The sequence below is a fragment of the Carcharodon carcharias genome, chromosome 8 (genome assembly GCF_017639515.1).
Source record: "Carcharodon carcharias isolate sCarCar2 chromosome 8, sCarCar2.pri, whole genome shotgun sequence".
Lineage (NCBI taxonomy): Eukaryota > Metazoa > Chordata > Chondrichthyes > Lamniformes > Lamnidae > Carcharodon > Carcharodon carcharias.
The window spans coordinates 67,084,247-67,099,814 of record NC_054474.1 but is presented as its reverse complement, the minus strand read 5'-3'; positions in this window follow the sequence as shown (position 1 = coordinate 67,099,814).

The following is a 15,568-nucleotide window of genomic DNA, read 5'->3' as shown; positions in this document are numbered from 1 at the left end:
CTAAACGACACGCGGTGAGGTTGGGACACACGCCCAACGTCACCCTTCATCATTTTACGCCTCGGTGAGCCCCACTTGCCAAGCCAAAAATTCTCCCCTTAGATTTTCAATTGGGTGGACGCACAGCCAAATCGGCAGCACGCCTGCCAAACTGTCAAAGGCTGCTAAGGCCTTTAATTACCTAATTAAGCCAATAGAGAAAGCTGCCTGTCCAACCTTAAGGTTGGTGGGCAGGCGAAGAGCCCAGGCAGCCTTCACATTTTTCATCGAACCTCATCCACGGGCGGGATGAGGTTTCATGAAAGGTTTATAAATTAAACAGATTTTTACATTAAAGATCATTGACATGTCCTAGCTCATGTGACACTGCCGCACTCCCGACTTAGGGAACCCCTCCCCACCTGTACAGGAAGCGCTCAGCGCTGTCTGGGTACATGTCACGCTTGGCAGGCCTTAATTGGCCCACCCACATAAAATGACAGTGCCGCCCCAATTGGGGATTGAAAAAGGAACAAGTGAATACATTCTAAAGAATAAGAGAGATATGATTGTATTTTAATGTTTTGAGATGTACTGGTGATGCAGTACTGACAAATTGTTTGAGCATCAGCCATATCATCCTGTTGAAATGTGACTGCCTTATTGCACATTCTAAACCTTTGTTACCTTATACCTAATCGCATGGGAAAATAAATAAAGCCAGAAATGTGTACTTGGTGTAATCAGATAGGCTGGTATTGTCATTGCTAGAAGAGTTACCGCCAGTTCTAATGGTTTTCATATGGCAATTTCAAGGCACCCTTCCTGAAAAAGAATCTCTTTATGTTAACCTTGAGGACTAGAAAATAATTAAATTGATAGTTAAAATTGGAAACATTAATATCACCTCCAGCAGGTTATGACATTCATCATGCTATCACTATTTCTAAGAAAATCCAAAAGCCTGAAGTAATTTTATGCTGGGATGTTATCTAGTGTTTAATAAATATAATGGAGCTATCTTTATTTAGCTTCAGAGCAAGGAATGCCAAATGCCTTAATCATAAAAAAACCAATAATAAAAGCACTTGCAGCCTTAAGATGCAAATGATGGCTATAGGAGAACCTATATGAACAGAATATCAATTGCACTAGAATAGAACCATAGTTTGCATTTATTACTTTATTTATAGTAATGTCAAAGCTATTGACAAAATTATGCAGACCTTAAGAGTAACATTTTACTGATATTTATCTAAAGATGCATTTGCCCAATCAGGCCAGTAGTATATATCTGAGTCCATTGTACAGCCCTACTTGAATAAATGATTCCAACAGAAATACAGTCATGGGTTACCACAACATTTCAAAAACATCCTGCTTAAGAGTCAGAAGAACATACAACATGGAACAAGATAAGACCATTCAAGCAACTGAGCGTGTCACTTCAATATCTCACTTACAGTTTACAGTTTCATAGACTCCATCCAACATACTTAGTTTCCTGAGAGATCTGAATAATCACGATTGAAGTTTTAAGTAGATAATTCTCAGGAATTTTCCCTGATTTCCTAGGGTAATACAATGACACTCCAAGATATCAATCTGACATTATGACATGTATTTCTCACACCTGGACAGTTGCTTTTTATTGCTGCATATTCAGATTTCTTAGCAGCTCAGTAATAAAAGTGTTTTTATCAATATTAACTTTGAAGAATTTCAGGTACTTCCTTAACCAAATGTTCATTGATCGTTGATTTGAGAAAGTTAATCAAAAAAGTATTAAAGGTTTCTGGAAGTCAATTCCATCTAGTACCTAATATTTTGGAAATAAAATCCTTCTAATCTCATTTGAAGCTTATAAATTATGTATTCATACTTTAAAGTTCTCCAATCACAGTTTAAATATTTTATAAAAAAAACTGTTTTCACCTACATTACCCAGTCTACTGCATTACAAATTTAAATTTCTTACAATATTGTTAATACTGTAACAGTTTGCGTTGCCATAGGAACATGTTATCAAGTGGAAATTTACATGGTAGTTTTCTATTTTTTCATTAATTCCATTCTATCCATGCTCAGAAATAACATAACAATCCTGAATATATTTCTTCTGTTAAATAAATTATCTTAACATTTTCGAATCATACCTTTTTTCATTAGGTACTGGCATCTAATTGCTGTAGTAATGTCAAGTTATAAGACAGACATATCTCCAGTTACTACACCATTTGCGGACAAAATGCATTTTAAAATTATTACAGCTTTATGAATTTAAAATCAGTAATAAAATCCCTGATTACTTAGATGATTTTTAAAAAATTGTTCTCTGAATGTGCCGACGGTGCATTATTGTCCCTCCTTTGTTGTACTGAGAAGTTGGTGGTGAGTTTTCTTCCTAAACTGCTGCAGCTCTAATACTGACAACGATGTCTGGTAAGAGCAGTTGTTCTCAAATACCTTTCATTCAAAGGCCTTATTACAAATGAAGGTGTAGCCATGGACCTCCCATCTGAATTATATAATACTCATAAATGAAAATGATACAAGTAAAAAATGTGTTAATAATGTTTTTAAGTAAACAGGTACTTGCAAATATTTTTCAACAGATTCCTTACCTTAATATACATCTTCATGCTGCTCTCAGCACTCTTCCATGCACCCTTCCCTCCTGGTTGAGATAGCCAGCCCATTCTAAGCTGCACATGCCAGGGTCAAATTCTACTCCTGGTTCCTGGCTTGCATTAGGTCTGCCTCCTGCCGCCATGCAAGCACTTTTTAAAATTTTTTCCTGATCCCCTAGAATCTCTCAGCTGACGCCCAGGCACCCGAGGGCCCCCAGTTTGAGAGCCATTGAGGTAGGGAATTCCAGGATTTTGACCCAGCAACAAAGAAGGAACACTGGCAGACGTATAAGTAGGAGTTGATTGTGTTCCTGTGATCTAACTGCATGCATCCTACTCAGTGCACCTTAGGTGACTGTTGCATTTAACATAGTCTAAGGCCCCATTGTTTACATATGACTCAAGGCAATTTCAATGGCCTACTGGCCAGACTGACTGCTGTGGCTGCTCTGACCAGTGAAACCAGCAGACACTCAACTGTGGCCCAAAAGGGGGCCATGAGAAACAGGCCTGGGCCTCTGCTGCATAGAGCTCCCACCCATGGAAATTTGCCAGACCTTCTCCATCCTATCCCTCTCCATGATCCATGATTTACCAAAGTGCCAGGAGAAATCCTCTGAGCCAGATGAACTTCACCTGTTGGCAGTTGTCTGTCTGTTCTGTAAACTTATTTCAGGCAAGCAGTTTTTTGGCAGGATGTTATTGAGGTTTGGCTATTAAAATTAGTTGAACCTCTTACAAACACTTCCAGGTGGCAAATGTTATGGCTATCCCTGGTCTTCCAATCCAGCATTATAAACTATGCTGAAATCTCAGTGCTGTACCACTTAAGCCTCTCCATCATCTACAATGCTACATCAGGAGTGTGATGAAAGGCTCTGTCTTACTGTGCAAGAAGGAAGAAATTGCATTTATATAATGCCTTTTGTGACATCAGGATGTTCCAAAGCACTTTAAAGCCATCAAATTACTTCTGAATTGCACTGTTGCAATACGCATATTAGACAACATTTTGAATAATATTTGATCTGTAAGTTGTTGAAACTGCAAACTGATAACAAGGGCAATGGGGCATCTGGGAATCTCTGGACTAACAGTCTCTCTATTTAACCAAATAAATTTCAGGATTGAAAGAAAAGGGAATGTTGGAAAAGGAAATAGGATGAATACAGAAAGGGATAAGAAGATTGGATGAAGAGCAAGAGGGAAAAAAAGACAGAAAATATGAGAGAACTTTTCTTTTTAAACTTTGAACTGCAAAAAGATCTCTAACATCAATTTGATATTTGTATGAATGTGATCTTACATTTTTAATTGTTCCCATTCTGTGTTTCAGAGGCATGACATTGCTGGAACATAAATGTCATTAAAATGTATAACAATTGGCAATTAATGCACAAATGCAGAAATTTTATGAAGCTCATGAGGAGGTTAGGCCGGGATGTCGTTTTCACAAGGTTAATTGCAGAGCAGTATAAACTATTCAGCAACATGTGGCAATTTGAAATGCATGGGGTATCTCTTCCTCATCACAAGTTGCTGAGCGATTTACACATTACCACCGACAAGCACCATTAAACTTACAGATCCTTTCACAGCAAAATCTGAGCCAATATAACATAGAATCAAAGACATTCTGAGGTAATCAGACACTGACCTGGGCAGCATCAGGCCTCCCACTGAGTTAAGGCAGGATGGCAAAATTACCACCCTGAGAGCTGCCGGCCAATCAGAGGTCCCTCTGAACTGAATGGAGATTTAAATGGCTAGCCACTTCCACCAGGAGAGACACACCCTGGCAGTGCCGTAAAATCCTGGCTTGGGTGTACCTACACCGCATGGACTGCAGCGATTCAAGAAGGCAGTTCATCATCCACCTTTTCAAGGGCAATTAGGGATAGGCAATGAATGCTGGTCTAGTCAGCAATGCCCACATCCGATGAATGAATAAAAAATAAATATAGCAACTTTAACATAATTAAATATCCCATGGGACTTTACAGGCCTTGTAAAACAAAATATGATACTAAGCCAAGTCAGGCAATAGAAGGGTAGATAACTAAATAATTGGTGGAAGAGGTAGGTTTATGAAGGGTTTTGAAGGAGGAAAGTGAAGTAGACAGGTTTAGGGAATGAATTCCAGAGCTTAGGGCCCAAGCTGCTGCAGGCACAGCCACCAATTAAAATCAGGGATGTTCAAGAGGCCAGAATTGCAAGGATGCAGGTAACGTGGAGGGTGGTGGGGCTGGATGAGATTACAGAGACAGGGAGAGGCAATGCCATGGAGGATTTGAAAACAGGGATGAGAACTTTAAAATTGAAGTATTGTTTAACCAGGGGTAAATATAGGTCAGTGAGCACAGGGTGATGGGAGAATGAGATTTTGTATGAGTTAGGACAAAAGCAGCAGAGTTTTGAATGATGTCCAGTTTGTGGACAATAGAACGAGGGAGACCAGCCAGGAGGACATCGGAATAAGTCATGTTTAAATGTAACAAAGGCCTGAATGAGGGTTCAGCAGCAAATGAGCTGAGGCAGGGCAGAATTGGGCGATATTATGGAAGTGACAATAGGCAGCCTTAGGGATCCCTCAGATATGTGGTCAGAAGCTTATGGCATGGTCAAATATGACACCGAGGTTGTGAATCGTGTGGTTTAGCCTCAGACAGTTGCCAGGATGAGGAATGAAGTCAGTGACTAGGGAGCAGAGTTTGCGGCCAGGACCAAATACATTAGCTTCAGTCCTCCCAGTACAAATTTCTGCTCATCCAAAAAAGGATGTTAGATAAGCAGTCTGACAACTTAGAGAAGTGGAGGGGTCGAGGGAGATGGTCATGAGGTACACCAGGTGTCATCAACATATATGTGAAAGCTGACTTTGTGTTTTGGGATAATGTCACCAGGGCCTGTATGTGGATGAAAAACATGAGGGGGCAAGGACAAATCCTTGGGGGACTCCAGGGCCAACTGGGTTGGGGGATGGGGGAGGGGTGCTATCAGGAAGAGAAGCCATTTTAGATGATTCTCTGGTTACAATTAGATAGATAACACTGTATGAACGCAAAATACTGCGGATGCTGGAAATCTGAAACAATTTGCTGGAAAAACTCAGCAGGTCGGACAGCATCTGTGGAGAGAAAGACAGAGTTAACATTTCGAGTTCATATGACTCTTTAGAACTAAAGAAAAGTAAAAATGTGGTGAAATATATACTGTTTAAGGAGGGTGGGACAGGTGAAGCTGGATAGAAGGCTAGTGATAGGTGAGGCAAAGGAGAGATTGCAAAAGATGTCATAAACAAAAGGTCGAAGTGGTGTTGATGGTGGTGATACTGATTAAAGGAGGTGCTAATGGTAACATTCAGAGTAGAAAGCAGGATGAGCAAGTGACAGATAGCCCTTGTGGGGGTGGGGTGGAGGGAGGGGATCAAAATAGGCTAAAAGGTGGGGGTAAAACAATGAATGGAAATAAATTTTTAAAATAATAATAGAAATAGGTGGGAAAAGTGTATATATATATTATATATATAAAAATTTAAAAATAAATATTTGAAAAAAGGGGATCAAAAAGGGGTGAGGATGGAGGGGAGTGTTCATGAATTGAAGTTATTGAACTCAATGTTAAGACTAGATAAGAATGGAACCAGGCAAGAGGAGTCCCATCCAGGTGGACAATGGTAGAGAAGGGTTGGAATTGGTGGTTGATCAGTTATGTCAAAGGCTCTAAACACACCTCGCTTAAAGGACAAGGAGGAATAGTTCAATTTTGTCACAATGTAATTTGTGACTTTGATAACAGGAAAAATGTTTTGGACTCCTGGTAGGTGTGGGAATCTGATTGGAGGTATTCAAACATTGAGTTCTGGAAAAGAAGAGGTGGATTTTGGAGGCAGCAAACATTCAAGGACAACGGAGAGGAAAGAAGGTGATGCGGCAGTTGTTTGCAAGGATGAAGGAGTCATGGGTTGGTTTTTGAAGAGTGGGCTGATTATGGCAGATTTGAAGGATGGGATGGGGAGAGAGAACAAGTAACAACATCAGATAACATGGAAACCAGAAAAAAAGTTAGGTGGTTGGCAGGTTAGTGGAAATAGGGTTGAAGGAGCAGGGGATGGTCACATGGACAGAATGAGATCAGAGACAGCATAAGGGGAGATAGGAGACAAAGTAGAGAAAGATGAGATTGCAGGGCTAAAGCAGGGAGAACATAGAAACATAGAAACTAGGAGCAGGATTAGGCCATTCGGCCCTTCGAGCCTGCTCCGCTATTCATTATGGTCATGGCTGATCATCCAACTCAATAGCCTGCTCCCGCTTTCTCCTCATATCCTTTAATCCCTTTTGCCCCAAGAGCTGTATCTAAGTCCTTCTTGAAAACATAAAATGTTTTGGACTCAACTACTTTCTGTGGTAACGATTGCCACAGGCTCACCTATCTCTGGGTGAAGAAATTTCTCCTCATCTCAGTCCTAAATGGTCTACCCTGTATCCTCAGACTGTGACCTCTGGTTCTGGACTCCCCCACCATCGGGAACATCCTTCCTGCATCTACCCTGTCTAGTCCTGTTAAAATTTTATAGGTTTCTATGAGATATCCCCCTCATTCTTCTGAACTCCAGCGAATATAATCCTAACCGACTCAATCTCTCCTCATATGTCATTATTGGATGTTTGGTCCAGTAGGCTAGGGGAAAGAGGTAAGTGGCAGCAGCTGATTGGATGATGTCTATCTTAGTGACAAAAATGTCCATGAGTTCCTCAAACTTGTTGTTGGAGGTGATGTTGGAGAAGACAGGGGCAAGGGGTTTAGAGAAGACAGTTTTCAGCAGAGAAATGAAACTGTGGCTTACCTTTACTTGCTTTCTGTGGTCCAGCCAGATTTGACAGTGAACAATTAAACCAGTTGTCTGTCATATTTTCCCTAAGCAGACCCCAGCTTCTCCAAACTATCCTTGGACTTAAGACAGTGAAGATGAGGTCTGTCGTAAGACAATGGCCTGGGTGAAAGAGTGCAGTAGTATTAATGGGGGCATTGAAAATGAAGGTAAGGGTGTGGATGAGCAGATCAGCAGATTGAAATGTCATTGTGAACAGAAAGCCAAAGGACAGAGTTCAAATTTCGAAAGTGCAGTTGTAAGTGAATTGGAAGAGAGTTTTTTCTAGGGTTGGAGAAATATTTAAAAACAAAATTTCCTAACTAACAATTAGTTGTATTAATGCAAGAAGTGTACTTGATTCATTTTCACTGATTGGTCACCAAGCTCAGAATAAGGCTTCTGAAGTGGCTTAGCAAAGACCTCAGTTGTATTGTACTACAAAATATGAACTATCACCTTCTCATAGAATCATGGAATAGTTACAGTACAGAAGAAGGCCAGTCTGTCATGTGCATGCCAGTTTTCTGCAAAAGCAATTTAGCTATTCTCGCTGCCCCACCCCTTTCCAGTAGTCCTCCAATTAATTTTCTCTTCAGGTCCTTAATCCAATTTACTTTGAAAGCTGCCATTGAATCTTACTCCACTACACAATCAGGCAATGCACTAAAGATCTTAACCACTATCTGCTTACGTAGGTTTTTCCTCACAATAGTTCTTTTACTATTCACCTTAAATATGTGCCCTCTACATTTTGACCCTTCTACCAAGGGAACAGTCTTTCCCTCTCTACTCTGTCTAGATCTCTCATGATTTTGAACACTTCTTTCAAATCTCCAATCAACCTTCTCTTCCCTAAGGAGATCCCAGCTTTTCCAAACTATCCACTGAAATGAAATCCTTCATTCCTGGAACCATTCTTGTAAATATTTTCTGCACCCTCTTTAAAGCCTTCACATCCTTCCTGAAGTGTGTTGTATAGATTTGAACATAATACTCCAATGTTTTATAAAAGCTCATCAAAACATCTTTGCTTTTTATTTTCTATATCTCTATTTTCAAAGACTGGGATCCTGAATGATTTTTAACCGCTTCCTCAACTTTCCCTACCAATGATTTGTACAAATAAACCCCTCGTCTTTCTGTTCCTGTCCTTTAAAACTGTATATTTTATTTTGTATTGCCTCTCCTTGTTCTTCCTATCAAAATGTATCACTTCACAATATTCTTCATTAAGTTTCTTTGGCCAGATGTACACCCATTTCACCACCCTGCCTCTGTCCTCTTGAAGTCAGTCACTATCCTCCTCATAGTTCAGAATACTTTCAAGTTTTTTGCCATCTGCAAATTTTGAGATTTGTGCTCTGTACACCAAGGGCAGAATTTCTCGCTGAGCAGGCGGGCACACGCCCGACACACTTGAGCATAAAATGATATTGGCCGAGCGTCCCGACATCATCGCGCACTCGCGCAATATTTCGCTCGGTGGGCACATGCATGAGTCGGAACCACCCCTGCTATTGGTTAAAAGGCCAGTTAAGGCCCTTGACTACCCAAATTGATGGCAATTCAACGTTGCTCATGTGATTTTTCACTCGTCGCACAGGCAAAATGGGTAGGCGGGCAGGCTGCAATTTGCAAAACCTCATCCACGGACGGGATAAGAAAGGTCAGCAACATTATCAATGTGAGTAGTGAGGAGTTTGGCAGGTTTGCTGCTGGTAGCTTATTGGTATTTGTCTGTTCCGGACTTCATTCTTAGCATTTCCGGGCTTCTTTTCTGGACTCATTGTTGTCTTCCAGGTCCCCTGAGGATTCGGACCGTGTGGAATCTTCCAGGTATCAGATAGCATTCCCTTACCCAGTTAATGGGGATTGTGGTCTCCGCTGGAGGCACCTCGGAGGAGGAGGAAGAGAGAGACAGAAGGGAGAGGAGGCCAGGTGTCCCAATGCAGTTTTCAGTGGAGCGACCTGTGGGAGGAGAGGTACTGGTACAATGGGTACAGAACCAGCAGGAAGTCCAAAGTGGAAGGGGCCACAGAAGATGCCATTGTCTTGCTGCACTGCCAGGGTTGATAGGCAACGATGCAGCTGCCTCAATATGTCCAAGGTGCAAAGCTGAAGGAGGCTCCGCCTCTCAAGGGAGTCTGCAACCTCCACTTGTCAGATGACCAGGCCTGAGATCAGCTCTGACTGTGTGGTTGGACACCCCATGCCAGTGGCCCTCAGCTTCTATGCCTCTGGCTCTTTCTAGGGCTCAGTGGGTGATCTTTGTGGAGTGTCCCAATCAGCTGTCCACAGTTGCATCAAGCTGGTGTCAGAAGCTCTGTTCAGGTGGGTATTGACTTTCCTTCATTTCCATATGGACGAGGCCAGTCAGGCTGAGCGAGCCAGAGGCTTTGCAGTGATTGCTGGGTTTCCCCTCATCCAGGGTGCCATCGACTGCACACATGTGGCCATTAAGGTGTCAGTGGGTCAGCCGGGTGCCTTCGTCAACAGAAAGGGCTTCCACTCCATGAACATGCAGATAGTGTGTGATCACAGGCTGCAAACTCTGCAAGTCTGTGCAAGGCACCCTGGCAGCTCCAATGACGCATACGTCCTCAGACACTCCCAGGTGCTGAGGCTCTTCAGTACTCCAGCCCAACTGGACGGATGTCTTCTGGGTGACAAGGGCTATCCCTTGAAAAGGTGGCTCATGACACCACTCTACCACCCAAGAATAGAGGTGGAGCAGCGGCACAACAGGAGCATGCCTCCACAAGAGTAGTGGTAGAGAGACCCATAGGTCTTCTCAAGATGCTCTTCCAATGCCTGGACCATTCAAGGGGACACATTGAAATACCCCCAGAGTGGGCATCATTGATAGTTTTTGCATGCTGCGCTCTCCACAATCTGGCACTGGCAAGGGGGACCCACTGGAGGAAAAGGATCTTGATGCAGTTGCACAGGCCACAGAGGATGCACCCAGTCATGAGTCAGAAGAGGAGCACGTTGAGGAGAATGCTGAGTGGGTGGAGCCAGACCTTGGTAACCTACAGGATATAGGGATACCAGTGACATCTTGATCCAATGCTCCTTCAGCTAAGCTGCCAAATAAGAACTACCACCTCATGCCAGGGCTGCCACCTCCATCCTGGATCGCAGAAATTATACTTTCCTTTTCCCCCAAGATATACTCAGTGCCTGTGCAATAAAGTTTCGAGCCACTCATGTCCATCATTATATATTGGCCTACCCTGCACCTGCAAAACAAATGAAGCATACTCAGGCCAATAACACAAAAGCAAATGTAATTTTATGTTGGAACTCACATGGAAAAAAAAGCGCTGTTGGTGGTCACCCTATTTAAAAAAGAAAACCAAAATGGGGGAACAAAAGATCATCAGTGACCAGCCCCTCTTATGCTTAAGGTGCTTTAAATTTACATTTATAGGTGCTACGTCTAGATACTTCCCCCCTCACTGGCACCAGCATTGGAGTCCGCCTGTTGACTGTGCTGTCTTGTTGGCTTTGATGACCTTGGAGGTCATCCTCTGGCCAGTGAGGCCTGTGCTGGCCCCGTTTGGGAGGGAGCAGCCAGTGTCACAGCTGGCATCTCCCCAGTCACCGCAGTTTCATCAGATGTGACGGTCACTAGCAGAGGGGTGGAGGTGCTGCTGCCGTTATCCAGAGCGCCCTGAGAGTAGCCCGCAGAGACGACAGGCAGATCATGCATCAACGTGATGTCACTGTGGACCTCCCAACTCGCCATTAATGGATGTGCACTGAGTTGGGATACAGGGTGCCCCATCCATCTCACACACGGACACTGACCAGCTTGTGTGAGGGCTTGCAGGTCTGAGTGCCTCCCTGGGGACCTCTGATTCTGTCCCTGGAGCAGCCTCTCCATGAGAGTCACTACTCTCTCCATGGAGGAGGCATTGTGCTCAGCCATGAGGGTCAACACAGTGCTCACGGTCCTCCAGGGACTCCTCCACAATGGAGACCATGATAAGGTTACCCTCTTGAAAATCAGCCAGATCTTCCCGCACATCCTGCTGGACGTCCAGCATCTGCTGCCTAATGGATGACCCCAGAATTTCATCTACTGCCTTTGACTCAGCATCGCCCTGGTCATCAGCAGTCCTCCAACTGCCGGCGCCTTGGGCACCCTCTGCCTCTGCCTGTGCCTCAAGCGAGTGTGAAGTGGCCTCACCAATGTACACCAAGATACTACCCACCAAAGTAATGCCCACTGAGGTGCTGGTATCTGTGCTGGTACCTGCTTCAGAGAGCAGGTGTGACACAGGTGATGTGGAGCATGGTGGTCCTCTGGGGTCAGGGGAGGGCCTTCAGGGTCCAGAGAGCAAACGCATGCTGATGAACCTAAAAGGGAGAAGAAGGACATGTCATTAGTTAAAGTCATCACACTGTCACTGTGCAAGCCCTAGGCACCCTAGTGAGACAATGGAGATCTGCATCATGGCTCCCTCATCTTTCAATCATAAGCGGGGACTCCAGGTTCAAGGCTCACATCAATGAAGAGACTGCACTAGAATGGTTGCACAAGCCAAAATTCTCACCTCAGTGCTCTGCACTCTTACCTTCCTCTGAGAGCCTAGCCTCACCATGGCCACTTGACCGAGGTGCCTCTCAAACTCCAAGGCCTCCTGCTCATACCAGGAGAGGATAATGAGGTGTGGGGTCCTCTGCCAGCCCGCAACCTCTCAATATTGTTATGGGATTTCTTCTCCTGAAAGGATAGGGAAGCATTGATTAGTCTAGCCTGTACCTGCAAAGCCATTGCAGCCTGGCCAACCCCAGCTGACGAGCACCTTACAGGGCACATCCGAGTTCTGGCCTTCAAGGCACAAGGCACTCAGTCAAAGCAGCCAGGGATCAGCCCCTTGGCCAGCTCTGGCATGATTGACAGTTGGCACTCAGACTGTCACACCCCTGAGCTCTACGGGGGACGACCAGCCCAAAACAATTAAACACCCTGGCCCATGCCAATATGGTATTCACCCTTCCTGAGCACAGCAAGTCATTGAATCCAGGTGCACTGCCTCATGCCGTGGCTGCTCACCCAGGCTGCCACCTCCTCCCTTGCCTTCTTTGTGAGGTGCGGTGGCCTCCTCCTCCCATCTCTGGGGACAAGGGTGTTCCTTGTGGCAGTCACCTCCTTCAAGAGGGCAGCGAAGCACTCATCCGTAAAATGGGGGGCAGTGTGCCCACCTGACCTGCCCTCCCGCCTAGCATTTGTTGCCGCACTGGTCCATCTTTACAACGACAGACAGACATCCTTCCCTGGCAGCCTTTCTGGGTCTGCCTGGGCCATTTTTAAACAGGCTACCTGGTCACCATTGGTCCCCACAGCCGACAGGCCCCCACCCCCCCATTCGGCCCTTCCCGGCCAGTGACGAGCCAGGTTTCACGCTGGGCGGGCCTTAATTGGCCTGCCAGCGTGAAATCCCAGTCGGGCCCTGATCGCAGGCGGCAGGCGGCTTCCCAACTGCTCCCGTCCACTCCCACCAAGCTCGCCCGACTCGGGCAAAATTCTGCCCTAAGTCTAAGTCATTAATATAAGTCAAGCAAAGCAGTAACCCTCGACCCCAGGGACACCCCAATGTATTCCTTCCTGCAGTCCAAAAAGAAACCCTTCACCACTACTCTCTGTTTCCTGTCGCTGAGTCAATTTCATATCCATTCTATGCAGTTCAACTTTGCTGACAAGTTTATTATGTGACACTTTATTATTCACTTTTTGGAAGTGCATGCACACCACATCACCTGTATTACCCTCATCAATCCTCCCTGTTACCTCAACAAAAAAAAAACTCAATCAAGAGAGTTCCCTTAATTCATCTACACTTGTCCAAGTGAATGTTAATTTTGTCCTGGACTATTGTTTCTAAAACAAAAACAGAATTACCTGGAAAAACTCAGCAGGTCTGGCAGCATCGACGGAGAAGAAAAGAGTTGATGTTTCGAGTCCTCATGACCCTTCAGCAGAACTCTAAAAAATTCTAGAAACATCCATTGTTTCTAAAAGCTTACCTGCCACTTAGGTTAAACTAACTGGCCTGTGGTTTCTGGGTTTATGCTGACATACTTTTTTGAACAAGGGAATACCATTTTCAATTCTCGAGTTCTCTGGCACCATCCGTGTATCCAAGGAGGATTGGAAGATTATGGCTAGTACCTCCGTGTTATGACACAGTAGATGATTTGAGCTAGACAGGCCAAATCCGCAAGAGAAATGTGATCATGCTTTCACAACCATTTTGCTATTAATATTTATTATGAGATGCATACACCGAATTCAGAAATAACAAGTCCACCAAGATTTCTAGAGATTTAAAAACATTAATTTAGGATATTTATTAACAAAATAAAAGATTCCAGGTACCTACCTAAGACTACAAATTACTTACTATTGTACTAACTCCTGAAATTCCTAATTAACCTGACTCCAGTTACACCCAATTTAAGGCAATGGTCCAAAATAGATTTTCGATTTTAAACAGATCCAGCAAATTAACATTATACCCTAGTCAGTGGAATTCCAAATGACTTTTCTCCAGTTTCAGTTTTGGTGGACAGCAGACTTATGCACAAATACTGCAGGTTTCATTAAAACTATTTCACACACTTCTGTTAATCTCACATGGCCTTCTTCTCTTACATAGTCCTTCATTCTCCTTTATATATGTTTCTCTATTTTTAATATATAAATTATATCGTCCCAAATGTCTTTGAAACTGTATCTCCCTCATAATATAAAAACTTTCATGTTGCTACTCTTTATTGTCAGTAACCTTGAGAAGAATAAACACATTCCTTAGCCTAGCTTATCTGGATAGTTTTAAACACACTGAACCCCTTTGAAATCCAAATCTCCCTTCATCTATCTAAAAATGCAAATTCCCTTCAAATCTTACATGCTAAGCCAGTATCCATGTTTACTCGTTAGCATGTCAAGCACCTAACTTCTTTTGATGAGTTAAAGCTTGCAGTTTACTTGACTCCAAAAGTAATTAAATCTCATACAGACAGACCCAACTATACTTACCCCCAGAAACCTACTTCACAATAAACCAGAAAAATATTATGAAAATTATTATACTTTCATGACACTCTGCAACTCCACCTTTACTTCCTTCAGCATCTTTGGATGCATCCCATTTGGTCCTCGTGACTTTTCAACCTTACCCACAACCAGAATTTCTATTACCTCTTCTTTATCAATTTTTAGTCTGTCAGTATCTCAACTACCTTCTCATTCACTATGACTTTGGCAGTATCTTCTTCCTTGGCAATGACAGATGCCAGATTGTCATTTACCACCTCAGCTATGCCCTCTCTCTCCATGTATAGATCTCATTTTGATGCCCGATCAGCACCACTTCTCCTTTTATCATTTGTATGAAGATAGAAGACTTTTGGATTCCTTTATTGCCAGCTGCCATTCTCTTCTTGTGCTCTTTCTTTGGATTAGATTTTGTTATCACTGCAGTTGTACAGCCAATAGGCCTGAGAGCAGTGGGTGACCTTGTTTCAGCGGTCTGTCGGACCAAGGGCTACATCTTTTCATCCCTATTAAAGACGGATATCCACCTCCAAGAGCTTCTGGCCAATCAGAGACCTCCACTGCGACTGCAACTGGAAGAAGAGGAGGCAGCGATAGACAGTGCACTCACAACCAGGTAAGTGGTGTCTGAGGGTGCTGAGGCTAGTGCAGCAGGCCACAACAAGGCAGGCAAAGGGATGGTGAGGTGGGGGATGAGGTTTGGTGAAAGCAGCAGTCGCCAGAAACCAAAGAGTGCCCAAGTAGGAAAGCACCATCCCCCGAAAGCCCACAAGGAGGCTGCCAGAGTTTACCTGGCAGTTTCCTCATGTGGCGAAGGGCTCCCCCACCACTGGGGGACTGGCAGTGGCAGGAAGGGACCATTAATTGGTCACGTAAATGGCTCAAATGATCTCTGGGCATGAGGTCTGTCCATCACCTTCCCTGCCGCTGGCAAGATGGCGTGTTGGCGGAAAGACAACAGGCATTCCACCCTCTGCATTCACCATTTTAGGGGCCTCCCAGATTCCCAGCCCA